We start from the raw sequence: 19,976 nt of genomic DNA, 5'->3' as shown, positions 1-19,976 counted from the left end.
GCAATAAAGAAGGTTACAAATATCACAGAAAAAAAGCGACATCCAGTGATGTAAAAACCAAAAAAAGGACACTCAGTCGTGTAGGATGCAGTGCTAAAATGATTATCAAACTTTCTGACAATGGAATCTATGAAGTGACACAGTTCAAAGAAGAACATAATCATATTCTTTACACTCCAGGATGTGTACAATATCAAAAAGAGGGCAGGAACATGAACCTTCTACTAAAAAAGATGGTAGTTAATAATGCAAAGGTAAACCATCTACTTCATAATAGTTATTCATTGTAAATACTAAACTGATTAGTTATATAATTTTGCTCATTTCATCTAAAAATAAAAAATCTGATTTGGTTGAATAGATGAATATTGGTCCTCTGAAAACTTATAGACAAGCAAAAGAACTTTATAGAGGATATGAAAATATTGGTGCATTGAAGATATATTTTAAAAACTTCCAGAGAGACTTGAAAGCCTATATTAAGGATTCAGATGCACAAATGTTCGTAGATAATTTTCAGAAAAAAAAGGAGTTAACTTATTTTTATGCTACACTGAACAGGTACAATATGATATTTGGACCATTTACTGGGGTTGACAACCACAAAAAATGTATTACATTTGCATCTTGTTTCGTGACTAACGAAGATATTACATCATTTGAGTGGGTTTTTAGAACATTTCTCAAAGCAATGGACAACAATGAGCCAACTTGCTTGATAACAGACCAAGATCCAACAATGATAGTTGCAATAAAAAATGTTTTCAAAAAAACAGAACACAGATTTTGCATGTGGCACATTATGAAGAGGATGTCAGACAAAATAGGTATGAAAAATCATTCTATGCCCTTTATTTTCTATTATCCCATTCAATAAATAACATGTTCCCAAATAATACATGTGTTGTTCCATAATAATACATAAATTGTTCCTACAGAATATATGTGTTGTTCAATATACATACATTCAATTTCTTCTAAAACTCTTTTGTTACTAATACAGGACGACAAATAATGCAAGAAACAGATTTTATCACAAATATAAATTCTTGCGTGTGGAGTGTAGAATTGGAACCACAAGAGTTTGAGGAAAAATGGATGGGAATTATTTTGGAATTCAATTTAGAAGAACATCACTACACCATAGATTGCCTATCGCAACCAATTTTCAAAAATCGTTACCATAAATTGTTGCATTATCATGCATTATCTAATTTATTTTTTCTCATGTTTATGTAAGTCAAATGCAACGATTATATATAAATCGTTGCCTTTGATTTTTTTTAAATGTTCAACTTGAACTAAGGCAACAGTAATATGACATTCACGATATGTTGTTGCTTTATTTAACTTGATACTTATAAAAGCAACGATATACCATGTAGAACTACAATTCTAACGTTGCATTTGATAAAAATACAATCACTAATTAAGTTGATAAATTTAATTTTAACACTTGCTAATTAATGATTCTATATATCCTTTGTAAATAATTGAATTTATTGACTAAAAATAGTGTAATAATTTTTCTTAGGCAGTTATTGAAACAATTAAAAAATAAATTATATACTAATTAATTAAATAATAAGTATATTTTAAGGGTAAATTGCAAAAATACCTCTAACGTTTATAGCCAGGAGCAATTTTACCACTATCGTCTAAAATTGTGCAATTTTACCCCTAATTTTGGCAGACTAGAATAATTTTACCTCTAATATTGACAAGTTGGATCAATTTGAGAAATAATTTATCAAATTTTCTTCTCGGTCATGAATCTTTTCATCTATACTTCACACGTGCGTCATTTTATCACTCATTAGCAATATATAACAAACATATGAATAGCTGTGAAATGTTTTAAAAATAAAATATAAGAATATATTGTCTTTTGTAAGAGTTGGACCAAAAAAATCATATTTTTATCGAATTTATAAATATTAATATCAAATTCTATTTTTAAATCATAAAAAAAATATGAAATCTTTTTTTAGAACCAACCGATATGCAATTGGTGCAGAATAAAAAAAACATATGTACGTATTTTATAATAATATGTGAATTGATCCAACTTGCCAATGTTAGGGGTAAAATTGCTCTTTATTGCCAACATTATGAGTAAAATTAAACAATTTTAGACGTTAGGGATAAAATTGCTCTTGGTTATAAACGTTAGGGGTATTTTATACTTCATTTTTTTATATTAGGAATTTGGTATTTAGTATATTAATAATTTATTCCAATTAATTAAGAATTAGTCAAAAAAATAATACCCACTAAAAAACCTATCAAATTAATATTTTTTATTTCCACCATTAATTTTTACCCCTAATTTTCAATTACTAATTTCAATTCCCTCCAATTTTCACTTCTCTCCAATACTTTGGTCAAATTTTCACTTCCCACTCATTCACTTATCACCGACTTGTCCGATGTTTCTCCTTTTCTCACTTTCCTAGCAACCCTAGACTCTTATCCTTTTCCCACTGGTCCACTCTTTCTCCTTTTCTCACTTTCTCACTTTGAATCTCATATGTCCTTCTCTCATTCACGATATCAAGTTCACTGTAACCCCCTCCCTCCTCTTACATTTTCCCATTCTCTCATTGTCCGTGTTTCCGCACTGTAACCCTCTTCCTGTCAAATCAAATTAGGAACTTCTAGGTTTCTCACCAGGTTCAATGGATTAGAGGATGAAATTCATTTCCTCCTTATCCAAAAATCCACTATTAACAACAAGAACAAAGACAAAAGAAGCTCATTTCTTGCTCCTCGCGCGGTGCTCTTCAGGTCTGGTGCATTTCTATCTGTTTATCTGTTGCATTTCTTTTACTTGACTCAGGAGTTTAGGTTTGAATTCAAGAAACTTTAATTAGGAATCAATGCAAATTTATTGATGTTTTCTTGGAAGAGTACATTTATTTGTTTATTTTAGGTAATTATTGATTTCTGTTGTGCTCAAGTGTTAATTAAATTGGGATGGGTATGCTGATCTACTGCAGACGGTACAAAAGCATGGCATGAAACTTCAAGTTGTTATGTTGTTCCATCAGTGTGGATGGTGGATGTAGTGAAAGACGAGATGCATCTCGTGCCACCATATGCCTTTCTAAAGCTATAAGGGCAGATCCTAATGATATTGCTCTAAGAGTTTTGCACGCATTGCATTTTGTTAAGCTTGGAGATTTGCAAAGGGCTGTAGAGTCATACAAAATAATATTACAAATTTGTCCTGAAGATGTTGAGGCTTTAAAGATAGCGGCAAGGTTTTTATTTTTTGTTTATCTTAATTAGAGCTTTATTTATTTAGTTTTTTTCTTATGCTTGCAAAATCAATTCATAATATTTAGTGTCAATTCCATTTGATTGCGATTCTAATATCACTGTGGCAGTTTGTTTTTGCCCTCATATGCTTTGTGTGGTTTATCTAACTCTTAGCATTGAATGTTGTAACATATACAGCTGTATATGGCAGACAGACCCATATCTAATATACTGATAAGAAATTAATATAGAGAAATAAAGATAAGGGAATAAAATGGGATTCAATATGAAATATCACTAATAGCTTCAATAGAACAATAAGTAACTGATCCTACAAAAGGTAAGAATAGTAAAGTAGTGGGTTTTCTATTGTGAAAGCCAATTGGAGCTCTAATGAGTAAAGGAAAGAGTTATTAGCCTTAAGGTACAATAAAGTTTTGACATGATGCTAACTTTCTGTGCATTTTCGATTTCCTTGTGCAAGATAAACTTTCATCATTCTGTAGGATGGATGTTATGGTATTAAAATGAAATATCTAACTTTTCCCTTCAAAGAGACCTCTAACTAGGTGGAGAATAATAATTAGAATTGTTAGTCTCTTGAAATTGCACTTTCTTGTGGGTTTCGATATTATCAAATGTTATTGCTATGACTTAATTCACTATAAGTCTACAATCGTGTTGAGTTGTTTTGATGAAATTAACTGCAGGTACACCTCTGCCATTTATGGAAAGGCCTCTTCAAGGTATCTTTTCTCGCATTTGGGTGTTGTTCAGTGTTGGTCCCGTGTGATTAGTTCCAAGGGGGGGTTAGGAACTAATATAACTTTTTCGCTAATTAATCTTGCTGACTTAGTTATTTCAATAAGTTGAACAACTCAGCTTTGGTCAGCTTGGGTGAGCTTAGCGTAAGGCAGCTTTAGTCAAATGCTGACTAAGACTGTTTTACTTGAGAGATGAGAATTGACTCTCTTGTAGTCAGTTTCCAACTCAGCACTTCGATTTACTCAGTGTTAGTTTCTAACAGTTTATATGCTGAGTAAATACAACAATCAACACAACCACATATATATATATATTTGAGAGAGTTAGAAATTACTCAGTATCACTTATCCTGGTTCGGCCTCTCTGCCTACGTCCAGTCCCCAGAGTCCTCCGGGCTTTTAGAATCCAATACTGAGCTCTTTAAAGGTAGAGCACAAACCGATTACAGGCAGTTGAATATGCAAGAGTACCGTCCTCTATTCTTCTACTCAACTCCTACTAAGCACCACAACCCGGTACTTAGATTTCTCTACCACTGAATGTTTACAACCAAACACTCAGCACAACACTCTCAATATCTCAATTGATACAATTTGTTCTCTTTCAGAAGAAGAACACCTTAGATGATTACAGACAATCAATCTAGCATTTACACAGGAATAGAAAAATGAGTGTAAGATCTTTTTCTCGTTTTGAAGTGCTTTGAACTTGTATTTTTCTCTCTTGTATTTTTCTTTTTGTACTTCGGCAATGATCCAAGGAGTTTGATTGTCTTTATATAGATGAAGACCTGGAGAAGGATCATTTGAAATGATTTAGCCGTTAATTCCAAAACGGCTCTTTTGGGAGACAGATTTTGGTCAGCTTTAGATATTGCAGGCCAATCCTATCCTCTGAATTCTTCAGGCGTCAGGCTTGTCTTGTTCCTGCAGACGTTGTCTTTTTGTGGCAGTTGTCTTTTAGCAATAATCCATTGACCCATACATCTCGGAATGTGTCTATTGCATAATTCCGAGGATTCAATTATTGGTGCAGAAGGTTTGCAAAACTTGTCTTCTAGTGAACGGATCTCTCATGCTGTCCTGAAGATTTACTCGTCCTCTACTCTGTTCGTTGTCAACTCTTATGCTGAGTTCAGCTTTGTTTTGCACGACAACTAGTGAGAGGGCTTCTGATGCTGAGTTCCATTCCACTTAGCTTTGTTGAACTTCAGGCTTTTATTCTTTGGTACTGAGTTCGATTCTACTCAGTTTGTTCTTTGCTCTCATGCTAACTTTGTCCTGTCTTACTTTTTATATCTTTTTGTATTTAAGTTTATACTCAAAATTGAACAAACAAATTAGTACAATTAAATCAAAGCACTTAAATTTAATTGTTCCTTAATTCATGGATGATTTTGTCAAATCAAAATCTTGTGGAACAGTGTTTCAACAAACTCCCCCATTTTGATGTTGGCAAAATACATAATTATGGAACTCAGTTTTGAAATTCCCCATGATTGAATTTTTTTTTTCATATTTCTAAATTTGCTCCCCCGTAAGGGTTGCATCAATTGTCCTAGCTTAATTCTAGACCTTCTAAGATCTAATCTAGGTCAGTTTTTCAGAAATGGTTAACTACTCAGTTTGATGCACAGATTGTTTTGGTGTTTTAACGTATACTGAGTATGTTTTACTTTTACTTGTTTGTTCAATTTTGATTTATCAGTTTTTAGCACATGGTATTTAAAGAGTTTGGATAGAATGGTACTTACCATAGCTTAACAACATCAAGGTGCACAAAAAAAACAAAAACAACAAAAAATATTAAGCACAAAATACATGCTTAGTCCTGAAGTATGATTAAACTACTTTTTCTTCCTTAAGGTAGGGCTCCCCAGCTTGAAACTTGGCTTTTCCCTTGTCTTTGCTTCCAGATGCACCACCTGCGTGCTGAGTTCGCTGAGTTCCATCTTGTCTGTTCTCCCCCGTTTTGCCAATATCGGGTGGAGGAGGAATGAAGGTATCATTTCTAGCAGCAGTAGACAGGGCCTTTGAATAACGCGTCAACCTCTTTGTACTCTCTCTTAGGCCATCTATAACGGGAACACCATCATCTTGAATGGTTCTAGGAACTCGTAGGGATCTACTCAGTATGCTAATGAGATACTCATGAGACTTGCTGATCCAGGAGACGGACTCAGTGAGCTGGGCATAGGATTGGTGCTACATTTTGAGTACAGCTGAGTCAAAGAACTTTCGTTGATCATGGATGTCTTGCACAAAGTTCAGAAATGCATCAGTATTGACGGGGTCAATATCCATCTGGTCCTTATTGACATTGAGGAGGCGTACAGCTTCACTCAGTTGATCAATGGTACACTGAGAAGTGGAGGAAATTAATTCACGTGTGCAGTTCAGATCAGAAGTCAACTTTGAGAAGTGGTGGTTTAGCTCAGCAGAAGTGGCATACTCAGGATGACCCGTAGATCCAATGTTGGCCAGGTCTGTGGTTAGCTTACCAAAGTAGTCTTTAAGCTCAGTAGAAGTAGCATACCCTGGATTTACGTCAGAGTGACTCTGGACTTTGCCTTCAAGTGCATTCATGTGGTTGACCATCATGAGCAATAGTTCAATGATCTTTGCAATTTGGTTTTGCTTGGGTTGCTGCGTCTGGACCGTGCTCATAACACTGATGAGATCTTTGAGGCTCCGAATTTCGTGCAGAAGTGGAGTGAGGGATGTAATTTGGGAGGACTCAAGATTTGCAGATCCAGCAGCATCCATAGGCATAGGATTCAAATCCTGAAGTAGAGACTGAGCAGAGGCAATGATTCTGCGCCCAGACTCAGTAGCACTTAGATAGGCCAATGTGCCAGCAGGATTTGACTCAGAAGCAGGAATTGACGTTGAACTTGATGGTGGTGGAGTTGGCTGCTTATCAGATTGATTTGGTTGGTCAATAGTTGGGCCTTGTGGTAGCTCAGTACGAGGAGCTGAGTGTTCAACATCTTAGGTATTTGGAGTTGGTGGTGAAGGACTTACAGAGATGTTGGCCTGCTCAACATGATGTGGGAGTTGAGCAGGTTGTTCCATAGATTGCTCCCCAGCTTGACCATCTTGGACTTCGAGCTCTTGCTCAGCAAAATTTGGATTTTCTAGAGTCTTGGCTTGTTCCTCAATACAAGTAACAGAGGCTTGATTTTCCGCAGGTTCCGTAGGAGGAGACACAGTGTCGGTAGAAAAATATCTGAACTGGATGTCAGACAGATCAGAAATTGGGTCCCGAAGTGGAGAATCTCCTAACAGATCAATGACAGGTGCTCTGTAGGCTTTCTTTTTTTTTAGCCTTTTGAATGTCTTAGCTTGAGGGGGTGGAGAGTCAGCTTGAATATCCTCACTTGAGTCAGAAGAGGAGTTGTCTCTAAGCTCAGCATTGATCTCATTTTCTGCAATGTTATGTTCGGTGAGCTCAACATCCACTGTTTGAAGTGCCATACTTGGATTCTCCTCTTGCTCAGCATTGTCTTCAGTCTGTGTTTGCTCAGCATACTCTTCTTCCTCAATATCATGCTGAGCGTCGTCATTTATCTGTTCTTCCTCTTCTCCCTCAATAGGGGTTTGCTCAAGATCAATCCCGCGAATTTGGACGAAGTGTGACTTTGGAGGGACAACCCAGTCGAGGGGGTCAGCTTCAACAATTTGCAATTCAGAGTTTCTTCTTTTCTTCTACAGAGGTTGTTCTGGAGTTTCTTCACTTTCTTCTTCGGGCTCATCTTGCCCTTTTCGTTTCTTTGCTGGCCGAGGTGTTTGGTCAGCATCAACTTTCTTCCCTTTAGAGACAGCTCATGTCTTCCTTGGGACAACAACAATATCCTTTGAGCACGTTTCAAGTGCTTTTCTCTTCTTTGTTGGCACAGCAGACTCATCAACAACTTTCTTTCCTTTCTTTGGTTCCACTTCCTGTTCAGCATCATTTTCTTCTTTATCTTCCTCAACATCTTCAGTCCCCTTCAGAGGCTGATTGAATTTTAACCCTAACAGCAGAGTCGCTGTAATTTCATTTCCCAAACTCTGAGTTTCATTGATCGTTTCTATTTTCTGGTCTTCGAGGATTTTAGTGATTAGGGAGCCCAGTCTGAGTTTCTTACCTCCTCGTTGAAATGCTCCGACTAGAAATACCGGCATGTTGAGTGGGTTGTAGGTTAGCATGTGCCATATGAAGCACTGCTCGAAATTGGAGGCCGACGATACTGAGCTGAGTTTTGGGAAGATGAAGTTGGTCAATAAGTAATGAGCCATCTTCTGATTTTGCCCCATACAGGTGCTGAGTATCTCTCCTTTGTGATTCTTTGGTTTGCAGAATCCTTTGACGTGGTCAAGCGCTTCTTTGGTTGTTCTAAACTCTTTTCCTTCTTCTGGCAGGTTAAGTAAGGTTGCTAGGTAAGATGGGGTGATTGTAATCTTGTGGCCCTTGACGGAAGTTTCCAAGTAGTCAGCATCTTCTTCGTCAACATGAAGATTGGAATAGAATTCCCTAACTAACCTCGGATAGGTTTTCCCAGGGAGAGAGAAGAGTCCTACCCATTCATTCTTCTCAATCCATTCACAAAAGGGTTTTTCAATGGTGATGAAGTTGGGAGAGAACCATTTACATTTCAGAACTTCCAGATTGTTGACTTTCTTATGGACTTTGACCATAGTCCTTTTCTTGGGCCTTTTTGACGAGCTTGCTGGGTCAGCTTGAGGGTTTTTGTTTGGAGTTTGGTTAGGCTGAGGAGATTTTGGATTTTCATCGGTGTGATGTTTGCCTGAATCACCACCGGAGACATTCTGAGGGTTCGACATTTTCTTCTCAGATATTTTTGAGGGATTTTGAAATTCAGAAGGAGAGAAGGATTTGGAATGCCAAAGGATTTAAGCGTAAGGATGATTAAGTGGGAAATCTTCCACTACTTATAGAGATTTGAATCGATCCTATTTGTTGGACTAGCCGTTTTTCCTTGGGATATTCAACCGACATAGATTCTGTCACTTATGACACGTTCGGCGCATGGGTTTTGCATTTATTGCTTACGTTATCCCAGGTGCTATTTATTACACGTGTTAGCTATTAATGGTGCAAGTGGGTTTAATTTAGTTTTACTAGAGTGTGAAGCGTCTGTGATACTGAGTGCCTAGTTCTACGTATATGAATTTCTTATCTCTTGGTAACTCAGCATAGGATAATCACACAGTTTGTATATCTACTCAAAATAATCACTTAACATGTATATTAACTCAGTATGAAGTGATTTTCTACATTTTACTCATGTGAATTCACTCAGTATGGCAATCACTCAACATTCAATTTTTCACATAGAATTATTGAAGGGGATTAGACATACCGATAGCTTCCCTTAGTATGTTGAATTGTTCACGAGCCAATGGCTTGGTGAAGATATCTGCAAGCTGTTCATCTATTGGCACATAGGTCAGCTTGATCTCACCCTTTAGTACGTGATCTCTAATGAAGTGATGCCTTATGCTGACATGCTTCATTCTGCTGTGTTGAATTGGATTCTTAGATAGATCAATGGCACTCTTGTTGTCACATTTGACCTCTATTGTTTTGGTTTTCACTCCATAATCTTCAAGCTGTTGCTTTATCCATAGGACCTGAGCAACACAGCTTCCAGCAGCTACGTACTCAGCTTCAGTTGTAGACAGGGCTATGGATGATTGCTTCTTGCTGAACCAAGATACTAGACAGCTTCTAAGGAAATGACATCCTCCCGAAGTACTCTTACGTTTTAGCTTATCTCGTCCGTAGTCAGCATCAGTATATCCAATGAGTGTGAAGTCATTTGAAGTTGGATACCATAAACCTGCATCAACTGAGCTCTGCAAATATCTAAAAATTCTTTTTATAGCAATTAGGTGAGATTCCCTGGGGTCAGCTTGATATCTTGCACAATAACATACTGAGTACTGTATATCAGGTCTACTAGCCGTGAGATAAAGTAAGGAGCATATCATACCTCGATAAAGTTTACTATCTATTGACTTACTTTTCTCATCTTTGCATAGGACAATATCAGTACCCATAGGGGTTGATATGGGTTTGCAATCTTCCATATCGAACTTCTTTAACATCTCTTTGGTGTACTTGGACTGACTTATGAAGATGCCATTCTTACCTTGCTTAATTTGAAGTCTAAGGAAGAAGTTGAGTTCACCCATCATGGATATCTCGAACTCAGTTTGCATCTGTTTGCTAAATTCTTTACACAAAGATTCATCAGTAGCACCAAATATTATATCATCTACATAGATTTGTGCAAGTAGGATATGTTTCCCCTTTTTCTTAATGAACAAGGTTGTGTCAGCTTTTCCTCTGACATAGTTCCTGGTCAGCAGGAAGTTGGTCAACCTCTCATACCAAGCTCTTGGAGCTTGCTTCAGGCCATACAGGGCCTTCTTGAGTTTATAAACGTGGTTTGAAAATTTTGGATCTTCAAACCCAAGAGTTTGATTAACATATACCTCTTCGTTTATAAAGCCATTAAGAAATGCACTTTTAACATCCATTTGATATAATTTAAAGTTCATAAAACTAGCATAGGTACACAATATACGTATAGCTTCTAGCCTAGCCACTGGTGCAAAGGTTTCATCGTAGTCAATACCCTCTTGCTGACTATAGCCTTGAGCTACAAGTCAAGCCTTGTTTCTGACTACATTTCCATGCTCATCTAGTTTGTTTCTAAAGACCCATTTAGTTCCTATGGACTTTTGATTCCTAGGCTTAGGTACTAAATCCCATACCTCATTTCTTGTGAATTGGTCGAGCTCTTCTTGCATAGTATTGATCCAGTATTCATCGTGCTCAGCATCAGCAAAGTTCTTTGGTTCATGTACTGATACAAAAGTCACATTGCTTAGATACTTCCAAAGCTGATCTCTTGTCATTACCTTGTTTTCAGCAACATCAAGAATGGATTTTTCTGAATGTCCTCGTGGAATTATTATTTCTTTGGGCAACGCTGAGTTATTTGGAACAGGTGTTTCTACAATTTCTGCAGGAGTAGATTGGTCAGCAAAGGTAATTTCAACTTCTTGTTTACCTTTGGTCAACCCCTGCATTGATGACTCAGGAGCACCATTTTGGTCAGCGGAGGCTGAGCTCAGTTCATCTTCTTCGAGCTGGGTTGACTTCCCTGCAGGGTCAGCTTCGTCGAACTCAATGTGAACAGACTCTTCTACTATTTGAGTTCGTTGATTATATACTCTATATGCTTTGTTGTTTGTTGAGTACCCTAAAAAGATCGCTTCGTCAGCTTTAGCATCAAATTTTGCAAGGTTATCCTTTGTATTGAGTATAAAACACTTACACCCAAAGGCACGAAAGTAGCCAATGTTGGGCTTTCATCCTTTCCAAAGTTCATATGGAGTTTTCTTAAGAATAGGTCTAACTAAAGCCCTATTGAGAATATAGCATACTGTGTGGACAACTTCACCCCAGAAATACTTTGGAAGCCTATTTTCACTTAGCATGGTTCTAGCAATTTCGACAATTGTTCTATTCTTCCTTTCAACAACCCCATTCTGTTGAGGTGTTCTAGGAGCAGAGAAATTGTGGTCAATACCACTAGTTTCACAGAATTCATCAAACTGTTGGTTTTTGAATTCTCCACCATTGTCGCTTCTAATATGTGCTACTTTTAGGTCTTTGTCAATTTCAAGCTTTTTAATTAATATGGTAAACATCTCAAATGTTTCATCCTTGCTACTCAGCAAGATGATCCAAGCGTACCGAGAGAAATCATCTACAATGACCAAGGAAAATTTCTTACCTCCCAAGCTGAGTGGGTGGATAGGTCCGAAAAGATCCAAGTGTAGTAATTCCAATGGTCTCTTGGTTGAGACTATTTTTACTATGAAATGACTTTTTAGTTTGTTTGCCTTGCTGACAAGCTTTACACAATTGATCTTTTTCAAATTTTAATTTGGGTAATCCCTCAACCAGTTGCTTTCTAGCTAATTTGGCAAGAAGATCCATGCTGACATGCCCAAGTCTTCTATGCCATAGCTAGGAGTTATCCTCTTTAGACACTAAGCATATGTTTTTAGAAAACTGTCTTTCTAAATTCAGCATGTATACATTGTCTACACGAGGGGCAGTTAAAATTAATTCATTTGTATTTCCCTCGAGTATTTGACACTTAGTATCATCAAATACAACCTTTCTGCCGCTTTTGCAAAGCTGAGCTACACTCAGCAGATTGTATTTGAGACCTTTAACTAGGGAGACTGACTCAATAGTTGGGTTACTTTCGATAGTACCTGAGCCGACTATCTTACCCTTCTTATTGTCTCCAAAGCTTACACTTCCACCTCGTTTAAGCTCTAGTATGATGAATTGTGTTTCATCACCTGTCATGTGTCTTGAGCATGCGCTGTCTATGTACCAAAGTTTTGACTTCTCCACGCATGTCAAGCTAACCTGCATTTTAAACTATTCATCTTTAGGTACCCAATTCTTTTTGGGTCCTTTCTTGTTAGTATAAACAGGTGCAAAGTCATATTTTAGTTTGTGACGATATGCTTTTATAGTGTGGCCATTTTTACCACAGAAGTCACAATAAGTTGCCCTTTGGGGGTGATGCTGAGTGAGTCAGCATTGTTATGCTGAGCATGCCAACATACCTTAGTGGTATGCCCTCTTCTTCCACAGAAGTCACATTGAACAATCCGCTTGTTGAACTAACACATCTTTTGTGTGCCCCCTTTTTCCACAACAGCCACACTGAGTGAACTGTTTATGCTGATTAGTACTTGCGTACTCAGCATGAGGTTTATTTCTATTTGAGCCTTTTACTTGATTCTGTAAGGTTGTAACGTCCTTTCTTAGTTTCTTTGACTCAGATTGGACTTCCGTGACAAACTTATGCATTATTTGCATGTTGCTATGTAATTCTGAGTTGTCTTGGAGGAGATATCGGAGGTCACTCAGCTTGACCTCTTCAATATCGTCACACCGCCTGCTGAGTGATTTTATTTTCTTGTTACATTTTTTAGTTAGCTTATATAAATCGCTCAGGGCATTGACCATCTCATTTCTAAACAAGAGTAAGGGTGTTACCTCATTGTTGTGTACCTCCTGGTCAGTTTCATCAGAGAGGTCGGCTTGCTCAGATTGAGAGTGATCAGCATCATCGGCCATGAAGCATATGTTTGTCGTTTCACTTGCATTGGCTTCGGATGATGTTGACTCATCACTGTCACTCCATGTTGCTACCATTGCTTTCTTGTTTCCCTTCTTATCTCTTTTGAGGTTTGGGCAGCTTGACTTGATGTGCCCAGTTTGTTGGCACTCAAAACAGGTGACAGACTTGGAGCTGTCCTTCTTGTATTTGTCACTCGACTCAGCTTTGTATCTGTCACCTCTTTGTATGGCCGTTTGCTGTTTCTGTCATTTCTTCTAAATAGCTTCTTCATCTTTCTAGTGAACATAGCCATTTCCTCATCATCAGTTGACTCAGCTTCTGTGGAGTCAGCTTTCATCACTATTGATTTTTGTTTCTTGTCTTCTGACTTTTCTTTCTCTTTGGCTTCAAAGTTTTGCATTGAAATCTCATGAGTCAGCAGAGATCCGATTAGCTCGTCATACTTGTATGTAGTCAGGTCCTAAGTTTCTTCTACTGCAGTTTTCTTAGCTTGCCAGCTCTTAGGTAAGCTTCTTAAGATTTTCTTCACTTGTTCTTATTCGGTGAAGTTCTTGTCGAGTCTTTTTAGTTCATTTATGATATTAGTGAATCTAGCATTCATGCTGGAGATGTCCTCGTTGTCGTTCATCTCTAACAGCTCATACAATCTCATGTGTTGATTCACTTTTGCCTCTTTGACCTTGCTTGTACCTTCGTAGGTCACCTCGAGCTTTTTCCATATCTCCTGTGCTGACTCACAACCTGATATTTTATTGTATTCTGCAGCATCTAAAGCACAGTGAAGCATGTTGATAGCCGAAGCATTATTTTGAAGTTTTCTAAGGTCATCTTCTGACCGCTCAGTTTCACTCTTAACAACTTTCTCATTGTCAACAGTTTTATATGGCACGTATGGGCCTTGGACAATTGCCAGCTATGCACTCATGTTTGTGGCTTGGATAAAGTTCTTCATCCTATTCTTCTAGAATGTATAATTGGATCCAAAGAATAGGGGAGGCCGACTAATAGATAATCCCTCAGGGAGTATCTGTGTTGTTTGGTTCCCTGGAAGGAAACGAGTGTTGTTTTCAGCCATTTATGGGGATCCGTTCAAGATAGTTATATCTTTGAGTAATGAGCTTAGGCTCTGATACCACTTGTTGGTCCCGTGTGATTAGTTCCAAGGAGGGGTTAGGAACTAATATAACTTTTTCGCTAATTAATCTTGCTGACTAAGACTGTTTTACTTGAGAGATGGGAATTGACTCTCTTGTAGTCAGTTTCCAACTCAGCACTTCGATTTACTCAGTGTTAGTTTCTAACAGTTTATATGCTGAGTAAATACAACAATCAACACAACCACAGATATATATATTTGAGAGAGTTAGAAATTACTCAGTATCACTTATCCTGTTCGGCCTCTCTGCCTACGTCCATTCCCTAGAGTCCTCCGGGCTTTTAGAATCCAATACTGAGCTCTTTAAAGGTAGAGCACAAACCGATTACAGGCAGTTGAATATGCAAGAGTACCGTCCTCTATTCTTCTACTCAACTCCTACTAAGCACCACAACCCGGTACTTAGATTTCTCTACCACTGAATGTTTACAACCAAACACTCAGCACAACACTCTCAATATCTCAATTGATACAATTTGTTCTCTTTCAGAAGAAGAACACCTTAGATGATTACAGACAATCAATCTAGCATTTACACAGGAATAGAAAAATGAGTGTAAGATCTTTTTCTCGTTTTGAAGTGCTTTGAACTTGTATTTTTCTCTCTTGTATTTTTCTTTTTGTACTTCGGCAATGATCCAAGGAGTTTGATTGTCTTTATATAGATGAAGACCTGGAGAAGGATCATTTGAAATGATTTAACCGTTAATTCCAAAACGGCTCTTTTGGGAGACAAATTCTGGTCAGCTTCAGATATTGCAGGCCAATCCTATCCTCTGAATTCTTCAGGCGTCAGGCTTGTCTTGTTCCTGCAGACGTTGTCTTTTTGTGGCAGTTGTCTTTTAGCAATAATCCATTGACCCATACATCTCGGAATGTGTCTATTGCGTAATTCCGAGGATTCAATTATTGGTGCAGAAGGTTTGCAAAACTTGTCTTCTAGTGAACGGATCTCTCATGCTGTCCTGAAGATTTACTCGTCCTCTACTCTGTTCGTTGTCAACTCTTATGCTGAGTTCAGCTTTGTTTTGCACGACAACTAGTGAGAGGGCTTCTGATGCTGAGTTCCATTCCACTTAGCTTTGTTGAACTTCAGGCTTTTATTCTTTGGTACTGAGTTCGATTCTACTCAGTTTGTTCTTTGCTCTCATGCTAACTTTGTCCTGTCTTACTTTTTATATCTTTTTGTATTTAAGTTTATACTCAAAATTGAATAAACAAATTAGTACAATTAAATCAAAGCACTTAAATTTAATTGTTCCTTAATTCATGGATGATTTTTTCAAATCAAAATCTTGTGGAACAGTGTTTCAACATTCAGCGCAGCATTCTTTGCTTTCATCTGTTCTTTAATTTGGTTGAATAATGAAAACCCTGCCTCCGATTCTTCTCGTGATGCTTCTGATCCGACTTTTGCACCAATACTCAAGGAGTTTTGTGCCTTTTGTCCTTCTCCAGAACTTACACAGGCAGGCATTGTCTCATCTATGTTGAAAAGGCTAGGTGATCTTTAACAGAAGGTTGATATGCTATATGAATCCTATTCAGATGCCTTGTGAGAAAGGGAGTTGCTAAATGCTGCTGTTTGTCGAGTTGATGTAGTAGAAGCAGTGTTGCTATCTCAATAAAATGAATGAAAATTCATGGATCTCAAGATGTATATAAGTTTGAGTTTTATGCTGAAACTCCAAGCACAATAGAACATTTGGAAAGCTGCAATTACTGAACACAGGCAGAAACCCTTGCTTTAGCTGGTTGCAAACCCAACAAACTCACTCAAGCTCTTAATTGGGTTGCCCATCCAAATCCACCGCCTTCAATTCCTATCCTCACTGCTGATAACTCTGATCCTGCTTCCATACACCACCTCTACACTCAAACCAAGCTCATACTTAGTTGTGGTGGTCCGTTTTGTCGTCTTGGCGAACCTGTTGCTGTCTGTGTCCAGACTGGGTAAGGTTTTCAACTCTCTATGAACTTGTTTACTTTTTGTTTTTGGGATGCTATTGATTGATGTGAATTTTCTTCAATTAGGTGAGATTACTTGGATATATATGGGGAGTCTGAGTTCATGGAGAGAATGGAGGCAAATTACCACTAGAAAGCCATGGAGACTGGTTCCTTGGTGATTTCGACATGTGGCTTTGATTCAGTTCCAGCTGAAATGGGTTGGTTGTTCAATTCCAGGCAGTGGATGTCTCCCTCTAATCGCTGAATACTATTGATCAATCAAAGGGGGAAAGGTCAATGTTGGCTCAGTGTTAAGCTGTAGCTGATATTAAATTCACATATGTGGTATCATATCAACAATATGGGATTCACAAGCGATCAGGCGATCATCGAGCACAAGATATTTTGAAACTCATGTTCTAGTTAACTATTTCATTGTTTACTGAATTGTGAAATTGTTGATGAAGTATTTTTTTTCTTTTTTCAATTGGTAGATATCCATCTCTCCGTGTGGCATACATTGATGAGGTTGAAGTAACTAGCAAAGAGAAATCCAAGAAGAACAACCAAAAAGTATATTATTATGCTCTTGTGAAGGCTGCCTCACCCAGATCAATTGATTCTTTAGAGCTAGTTCAAAATTCACATGAGGTAATTCAAACTATTTGCATATTATTATGCTCTTGGAATTATTGGATTCTGTTGAAGGTAATCTGCCAAACAGATTGTTTCTTGCACAGCAGCGTAGTTTAACTAATATTTGCATAGCGTTTAAATCTCTACACTATCTTGGACTATTTATTGCACTATGTCAGTTTCACTCTGAGAGAACTTTTCAACTGATCCTTTTGGTACTCGTTGTTCTTTCATGATTGATGATTTCTTTTCCCACTAAAGCAAAACTTTGCGAGAAAAATAAAAGCTTTTACATGGCTATAGTGAGAAAAAGTGACCTGGTTTTTGTCAAAGGATTTTGAGCATGATTGAATCTATTAAGTTTAAATAGTTTTGGTGATACATTAGATTTATGACAACTTTGAAGTTTCATTAGAAAGCTCAAGGAAGAGGGTTCATTTAATAACCCCCTTGAAACAGGATTCAGTTGTTAGAACTTGTGGAGTTGAAGTGTAGCCTAAGTTTTTTGCTCACATCTTTACATTGTTTTGATGCTTGAGCTCGGGCTGGATTTAGTATTACATGGCCTGTAAACATTTAAAGCCCTCAGCTGTTTCTGAATCTAAAAGTTACTTTTTCCAGGATATCATCTTCGTATAATTCAAAGAGGGATAAAAGTAACTATAAGGGAATTGGAGACATTTAGTGGTAGGCTTGAGTTGCTTGTGATTACTGGCCCATCTTACAAATCTTTGCCAAAAAAAAAAGAACAACAAAATGTGGTGAACAATTATTGATTGTATTGGGACATACGAATCTGCAGTTTTGGGAATGGCCAATGTGAGCAAGTTGCAGTAACTCAGGCGTTCAAGATCTAAAAGGCCAAAGTCATCGGTAAGGAGTTATTCTATTTTGATGTATGGTTGAATGGTATTAATTGTTGGAAATGTGTCTCGAACTGATTATTATAGATATACTGCTAATCATATTAGTTTATTATAAGCACCAGGCTGCAGTCTGAACCAAGACACAAATTTTACATTTTACATCTATAATAATATGACATATAATAGTGATGTTGATACCTCTCTTCATCTCTAAATAATATGCCTTATATAATAGTATCTTATTTTCCTGTAATGTAATGTAATTTTGACCATATATCGTCATGTCTATGTATAAAATGGGAAGAGTTTACATGGTTAATATTTTATTTTTATAATATTTTAAATTTGATCTGAATTTTATGATTCAGTTCGATTCACGAGCCCCGATTCACAAAATGAGGATTTCGAGTCTTGATTTAACAACTATGATCATCACATTTAAAAAGATGGTCTATTATATTAGGTATACTTCCTTTTCAACATGGACTATTTAAAATCAGGTCACTGTACATTTTTGAAGCTGTCCTTTTGTTTGCTTGCTTGTAATAAATATGATGTTTAAAAATGGAAAAGGTCCAGTGTTCAGTTTTGGCATAGGTGGGCTTATTTGCTTTTAATTGATCAAATTAACTTCATTTCATATCCAACACAACTCAGTTGTTCTTATCCTTGTGATTTTGGGAACAGAGATGAAATTGGAAGAAGGAGAAATAACAAAGCCTCTTGTACTTGAAAGTAATAAGAGTGTGCAGAAGGACATTCTGTGCCACGAAGCCATAGTTGCTCATCTTTTAATCTTACTTTGGTCTTCAGTGCCTTAGTTGCAGTTTGCGGCTCCTATGTTTTTGGAACTTCTGTAAGTTGTCTTGTAGAAATTCATGTGTTCAGTTCATCTGTTTGTGTTGAATTATGATTTTAAATGAAGAAACAATGGGGATTTATGATTGGTATATGCAGTTGGGATATTCAGCTGAGACTGGCATTGTGGATGAACTTGGCCTTGCTATAGCTGAGGCAAGTGCCTCAATTTTTTTCATAAAATATTACTCAATCAGGAAAGATCCTGAAGTATTACTACTATTATCATCATCATGTTTTTGATAAACTTTAGTCTTTACCCAAAATTCTTATTAGGTTGCTGGTAGTTGAGTAAACTATTTGTCTTTTCTAGTTTGTCCCAATTTCAAGCTATTCAAAATTATTTTATTCATTATAACCATTGTAAAATTCAAACTCGTTTCAAGTTTTAATAAGATCGATTATTTTTGTCATTTGTATTTTCTACTTGTTAGAGGCTTCTCTAACTGTCTACACGTTATTTAAATTAGATATTTTTTGTTTTTTTTTGTGTCCATGATATTTGTTGGTTGTCTTCTGTTTGTTTTCATGTTTTTGTTTTACAATCAAGGATTGAAGAGTTGTCATCTGCCGGAAAAACATTGAGCAGATTGATGAAATGCTTGGAGACTCAACATCTCATGGTCGTGAATAACTAGTTCGTAGGATAGGCCCCATGAAGAAAACAAAAGGTTATAGGAGCGTCGGATCTTCAACTACTACAAGTAAGAACCCCATGTCTCAAGATGCTTAGCAATTCAAAATGGAAATCAGAGAGGACATCAGAGAGGAAGTCAGAGATGAAGTGAAGAATGAGGAGGAAGTGAAAAATGAACCATCAGCTCATCTTGAATTTCTTGTACAGAAGTTGAGCCTTATGAACCGATCACTCAATCTAAATTTGGATGGTGTTCTTCCTACAGTTTGTTCAAATGAACGTGACGACTGATTTATTTATGCTTGTGATGATACTTTAGGATTTGGGATTTTATTTTCTAGGTACTATTGGATGTTGATATTTAGGTACTTTTGGATTTTGTTTCTTGTGGATGTTTATTTAAACAGGGGTTGACTTTTGGGTTATAAATATCATCGTTGCCTTTATGTTACAAACATTGTTACCTTCTGTTCTAAACGTCGTTGCATATAAATGAATAAACGTTGCCTTAATGTTACAAAATGTTGCATTAGTAAGAGAAACATCGTTGCTATAAATTAAATTTGTTGCCTTTCCTATAAAACTGTGTTGCTTTTGCTAACTAAAAACCGTTGATTTCGAAAAATAATTGTTGCCTTTGACAAAAACGTCATTGCATTT

The 19,976-nt window shown here is 37.0% G+C and overlaps 1 long non-coding RNA gene across 3 annotated transcripts; it reads left to right on the top strand.

Moving 5' to 3' along the window:
- The first annotated feature begins 2,457 nt into the window (after positions 1-2,457).
- On the top strand, positions 2,458-19,771 carry LOC136235454 (uncharacterized). Of its 3 annotated transcripts, none has more exons than XR_010691808.1 (9): positions 2,458-2,787; positions 3,000-3,263; positions 3,972-4,007; positions 15,676-16,322; positions 16,404-16,970; positions 17,577-17,828; positions 18,509-18,677; positions 18,779-18,835; positions 19,230-19,771. It is a non-coding gene; the product is annotated as an uncharacterized lncRNA (long non-coding RNA). The 3 variants fall into 3 exon arrangements; XR_010691809.1 differs by having other exon boundaries at positions 2,459-2,787; positions 15,828-16,322; XR_010691810.1 differs by lacking the exon at positions 3,972-4,007 and having other exon boundaries at positions 2,459-2,787; positions 15,828-16,322.
- The last annotated feature ends 205 nt before the right edge of the window (positions 19,772-19,976 follow it).

Source organism: Euphorbia lathyris, chromosome 7 (genome assembly GCF_963576675.1).
Source record: "Euphorbia lathyris chromosome 7, ddEupLath1.1, whole genome shotgun sequence".
NCBI classification, from domain to species: domain Eukaryota; kingdom Viridiplantae; phylum Streptophyta; class Magnoliopsida; order Malpighiales; family Euphorbiaceae; genus Euphorbia; species Euphorbia lathyris.
The sequence above is the reverse complement of the archived record's forward strand: the minus strand, read 5'-3'. Positions and strand labels throughout refer to the sequence as shown.